The sequence below is a fragment of the Chaetodon trifascialis genome, chromosome 1 (assembly GCF_039877785.1).
Source record: "Chaetodon trifascialis isolate fChaTrf1 chromosome 1, fChaTrf1.hap1, whole genome shotgun sequence".
Lineage (NCBI taxonomy): Eukaryota > Metazoa > Chordata > Actinopteri > Chaetodontiformes > Chaetodontidae > Chaetodon > Chaetodon trifascialis.
This window is the reverse complement of record NC_092056.1, coordinates 812949-819318: the sequence shown is the minus strand read 5'-3', so window position 1 is coordinate 819318 and position 6370 is coordinate 812949.

Below are 6370 nucleotides of genomic sequence, written 5' to 3'. Positions count from 1 at the left end.
GTTTGAGGAGCAGCTTCATGTTTCTCTGATGATGAACACGTGAACTTCACGCTGATGTGAAATGAGACGTTTATCTCACATGAACTGAGCTCTGCTGTCTGCTGATGACAGCGTCTCTGCTGTGATTGGTCCGTCTGTTAGTTCCCGTTTCCACTGCCGACGGTTCGATGGCTGGGCTCTGATGACTTTAATGATTTTGCTCCGCTGGTTTCCAGGTCGTTCAGGATCATCAGTGTGTTTGAGGATCGATCCTCAGCGTCAGCAGGTTCATTAAAGGGTCACTGGCCTCAGAGCTGAAGGCTGCTCTGAAAGCAGCTGACTGTCAGCGTCAGACATTTTCATCTGCAGACAAAACAGCTTCACATTCACAAGAACAAATCAAATAATTATAAAATAAAAGTTCAGACAGGAAGTCTGGCCGGTCAGTAACTTCACTGACTGCTGCTAGGTGGCGCCGGTCAGCTGAGTGCTCTGATGAAGAAGAGAGTTGTGCAGAGGACTTCCCATGATTCAAGACAGGAAACGCTTCAGGAAGCAGAGGAAGCGCTCGTTGTGTCGGCCTGAGCCGAAGAGGAGAGACAGAAAACAAGAAAAGGCGGGAAAACGAGACAATGCAGAGCTGCAAACAGGAAGCTTCATCGCCACCGCCGATCGCTGACAGCAGAAGAAGAAGAAAGGCGTCAACGGCGAGATGATCCGCTGACCTGACTCTTCCAGGACGACGAAGAGTTCACGTTTCTACACAAGTGATGAATAAAGTTATTTGATGGGTTTGAGGTCAGAACCAAAGGAGGCTGACTGCTGTGTTTTTCCAGACGACCACAGGGGGGCGCCAGCGCCTGAAACGTTCACTTTTTACATTTGAACTCTAAGTGCTCCTCTTCAGCACACATCTAACCTGACAATCGTCTCATTATTCTGGGATGTCAGAATAATTATTCGCCATATTTCTGTGATTCACACAAAAAGATTCAGAATGAAAAGTGCAAAATGAAAAACGAGGCAGCCAACATCAATCTGAAGTTCAGGATTGCACCTTTAAAACGCACCGACTGACATGTTTCATCTCAGTTACTTCATCTGGACACAAACATGGATATAAAATGAACTTCAGATTAAACCAGACGAGCTGCTTTCCCTGCTGTGAGGCCTTATGCTAAGCTAGGCTACACACTGACTCCAGGTAGTTAAAGTACAAATGAGCAAAATGTCAATTTAACATCTTAAAATATTCAAGTATTAGATAGATAGATAGATAGATAGATAGATAGATAGATAGATAGATAGATAGATAGATAGATAGATAGATAGATAGATAGATAGATAGATAGATAGATAGATAGATTGTTTATTGTCTGTTTCGAGTAAAAACAGAAATTCATCTTTAAAACAGCTCAATGAAGCATTAAAACATAATTAAGAACCACACTCAAGCACATTGACTAAAACACATTCAACAACAGTAAAAAACAAACAAATGCAAAAAACAAGGGAAAAAAAATCCTTTGAAATAATCAGAAACTTAAACATTAAAGTTATTATTCAAAGCAAACTTTAATAAACTCGCTGACATGAGTGTCGAGTAAAGATCTTTGTGCTTGATGGAAACTAAGTACATTTACTCGAGTACTTCCCTCAGGGACAATACTGAGTTATTTGTACTTAAATGTCTCCATTTTCTGTTACTTCATATATTTCCTCCACATCTTTTACTCCTCTACATTTATTTGATAACTTCAGTAACTTTTCACATTCAGATTAAAATAGAAAGTCTAATCGTTTGATAAATGATGGTGCGTTGACAGCATGTACAGTAAACAGCAGCTCCGTCTTTACCAGCTACAGCATTAAAGTAAATGTGTACTGTGTAATCGAAATGTGTACTTTCACTTTTTGTACTTTAACGATATTTTTAGGTTGATACGTTTGTACTTTGACAGAATCAAGCTTTTGAATGCAGGACTGTAGTATTAGTAGTAGTAGCAGTATGAGTACTTTTTCCGCCGCTGACAGAGACATGAAGTCCTGTTAAAGAGACAAAGTCATGACGTCTCCTTCCTTGGAATCGTGGAACATGAAGTTTTCATGTGGTTCAGGTCCGACCCGCCCTCCCCCGCAGCCTTCCTCGCTCATGCGCGCTGACCGCTCTGAAACGCCACATGTCCGACGGTCCCTGAAGGCAGCGCAGAGCGCCAGCAGTCTTGACTTTTGACGGCGGAGCGAAGCGGAGCGACACGGAGACCCCCCACCGCTGGAAAACCATCAACCACCGGCAGCTGCCGCCGAGGTCCACCCGGAAAACACGCTCGAACACCTGGACTCTTTATCCCAGAGGAACTGGAGGAATTTAAGGCGAGGAAGCGGCGGGAAAAGGAGGAGGAAGAGGAGGGAGAGGAGTCGCTGCTTCGGACCAGGAGGTAAGAAAGTTTGGACAGTTTGTGTGCTCCTGCTGTGGGACGCTGTCAGCGCCTTTCCTCACGTTTTCAGCTTTAATTGAAAGCGTTTGCAGCTTTTTGGCTGGTTGTCCTTTAGATGAACCAGCGGCTGAAAGTGTCGCGCAGAGCACATCTGACTGATTCACTGCGACGCTTTTCATGCGGCGTCCAGCAGCTTCCAGCGGGTCAAAGAGCTTTTCATGTCCCAACAAAGAGACAGCGACTCACCTGGTCCACACACACAGGCACAGACAGAGACACAGGCACGCACACACACACACACACACACACACACACACACACACACACACACACACACACACACACACACACACACAGAGGGAGGGGGACAGAGAGAAACAGAGAAAGAGACACACAGAGAGACACACAGCGACACACATTCGCACGAACACACACAGAGACACGCAGTCACACACACACACCTGTTTGTGTGTGTGTGCTGCTGACAGCTGATTGCAGGCCTGTAAATTATCAATATTTATTGGTGATTGGTGACGTATTGATCTCAGATTGTTTGTGATTATGACACAAACTGTTTGTTCAGCTCAGAACCCAAAAATCACGTTTAATGAAAAACAGAAAAGATTCACTCATTCAGGGTGATGAAGTACTTTTAAGGTACTGCTGCTTTACTGGAGTATTTATACTTCTTTGTACTTCAACTCCACCACATTTTGGGGGGAAATGTTGTACTTTTACTTCACTACATGTAGGATAACTTCATTAGTTACTCTGCAGGTTCACAGGATGTGAAAATACTGCTGACACCTGAACGCATCAGGCGTCCACATCCTGAGCGCTTTGACTTGAAGTCGATTTGATGAAAATACTCATGTACTGAGGATTTAGAGGAGTACTCTGTACTGTGGTATTGCTTCTTGTACTTCCAGACATTAGGTCTCACCTGCAGCTCGAGGAACACGCCCACTTCCTGTTCAGTAAAAACATGTCCAACACAGGACGACCGTCCTGCAGCTGCTGTCCTTCAGCCTGATGTTAAACCCAGTCCTGCTTCTGGTCCTGACTTTAAACCCGAGACTAAAGCAGCTGGACGTCCTCAGTCTGCAGGATTTATGTCCTCTTCCTGTCAGTGTCCTCATGAGACATGTGGGACACGCTTGCTGGCTTCCTGTTGGCTCTGTGTGTGTGCAGATGATGACCATCGGGGCGTGTGGCGGCGGCGGCGGCCTGCAGGGCGTGTCTGCAGAGCCGGGCTCAGACTCTATAAATAAACCTGGTTTTGTCTGCAGGTTTTTTCTTTTTTTCGGTTTCTGAGGCAGAGCAGCAGCCACATCACGGAGGAAGAACAGGCAGACTCTTCACTGACGTGGAGGCAGAGACAACTGCTGTCCTTCTGTCTGTCTCACTCACATCCACGTTCATGTCCTCACAGAAACGTGCAGCTCTGATCGCTAAACCTCTGATCAGTCTGCTGTCATGTCAGCCGTCGTTAGCTTCAGCAGGTCCAGCGTCTCGTCCTGGTTTGAACATGGAAACAGTGTCTCCGTTGGAGTCTGTCCACCAGAGGACGGTCTGTGTGAAGCGATCATCATTGTTTGGGTTCGGCTGAAATGTAGTTTTCATTCAGTCTGAACAACCAATTATTGATATAATTCACAGTTTAGCCAATCTGATGCTAGGCTAACAGCTAGGCTAACAGCTAGGCCTCGTTCACTGCCGGCACAATGTTTGACGTCCACGTTGTCTCCAGACCTTTACAATCCAGATCAAAGCCACGTTCAGAGGTGCTTTGAAAGGTGCTTTTTCATTCTGCTTTCGATAGCATGACAACATATTTAATATGTTTGAGTTATGAATGCTAATTGATGACCAGAGGCTGTCTTAGCGCTGTGTGGCTAACTGTTCGCTAACGCTAGCGTGACGTTCAGCATCGTTCTCTGATCAGTCGTTCATAAGTCAAACACACTTCATGATGTCTGAGCTGTGGAGATGTATCGCTGCACCATCATATTAAACGATAGGCTGTGAATCTGCGCTTATGTGATTGGCTGAAATGGACGGAGCCGTCTGATTGGCTGCCGATAATTCCTCGTTGAAAGAAATGCTTTTATGAATCGAGCCATGATGCGAATCTCTTTGTTTTCTACATATTAACCACAAAGCTTTTACATTTGTCAAAGTTTCAGATGCTTGACGTCCTCCTGCGGAGACACACTGCTGAGCATGTGCAGTGGACTGCCATCATGGAAGCAAGCAGGAAACTAGAAAATGTTTGGGCTTGGACGCCATCTTTGAGTCCATTTCTCACAGTAATTATGATAATAATCGTGGTTCCTGTTTGTGGAGAATCTTTTCCTGAGTTATGCTTCAGCTAGCAGCAAGGCTAATGCTTCAGCTAGCAGCGAGGCTAATGCTTCAGCTAGCAGTGAGGCTACTGCTTCAGCTAGCAGTGAGGCTACTGCTTCAGCTAGCAGTGAGGCTAATGCTTCAGCTAGCAGTGAGGCTACTGCTTCAGCTAGCAACGAGGCTAATGTTTCAGCTAGCAGTGAGCTTAATACTTCAGCTAGCAGTGAGGCTAATGCTTCAGCTAGCAGCAAGGCTAATGCTTCAGCTAGCAGCTCCTCATGCTGCGTTCAGGGTCGGTCTGCACGCTGTGGGATGTTTTCTGATAAGCAGCTGTGTTAATGGATCAGCGTCTTCGTCGTCTCATGCAGTAACTCTCTGCATGTGACGCCGGCTGGTATCTGATTAAAGTCACTCTGTCTTCATGCTGAATGGACGCTGTGTCCCTGTGACAGACAGACACCAGCAGCAGGCAGTTTGTCCTCACACAAACAGCTTCATTCCTTCGCCGAGCTGCTGCCGCTCACCTTCGTTAACGATTAACCGAGAGTTCAGGGTCTGATGACGCCGCCACTGACGCTAATGTTTGTGCTAAAACGTCTGTTTTCATGACGTAGCGCAGCAGCACGTGTCCTCAGTGGAAACACGGTTGTGTGCTTCATCATCAGATTAGATCTTCTTCGCTGTGTGTTTGACGAGCCTGACGGACCGAGAGGGGATCAAACAGTTGTCTGTGTGAGAGGTTTTCAAAATAAGAGTCGCAGCTTAGCTTTGACCGCAGCCCTCCATCACAGTGTTGTGACTGAAATGCTAATCAACCACATTTACTGCAATCAGTTGATTTGATGATTGATGGAAAATTAATCTGCAAATAGTTTGAAGCTAAAATAGCGAACAGTGTGAGGATCTGATGCTCCTCTTTGATCAGAAAATGAATACTTTTGGGGTTTAGACTGTTAGCGTTAGCATTTTCCACCGTTTTCCAACTCCAGTGTCATGAAACGATCCACGAGTGGAAATTAATCCAAACTGTGCAGAAGCTGTTCTGAAAAGTTAAAGTTGAACTCCGTGTGTTTGAATCGCTAATGCTAACATCAGCATGCTAACATGCTCACAGTGGCCACGCTAACATTGTGCTGAAACAAAGCGCTGCAGTCTCTCCTGGTTTATGTAAGAGCTGCTGCCTCGACGGCGTAGGACTGACGACCAGGTGATTCCTGTTAGTCAGAGCTGAAGATGAGTTATTCTGCGTGATGAAGGCTTTAAGCTGGAGCAGATGACTCATGATCTAAGTTACATCAGATTGTCTTCTGTTGTTTCTGTCCTCAGTGTTCACACTCAGACAGTCAATGCTAACCGCTAACCGCTAACAGTTCAGTGTTTATGTATCACAGCTGATTGATCTTCCTCCTCTGAGCCACTGACCTCCATTAAAACACATCACCATGAACACACGCACACGCACGCACACACACACACACACACACACACACACACACACACACACACACACACACACACACACTCTGCTTAACCACATGTGGATCCATCCTCTGCTGAAAATAGTCCCCACAGACGCTGCATGTCCTCATTACAGCGAGCAGCTGCTG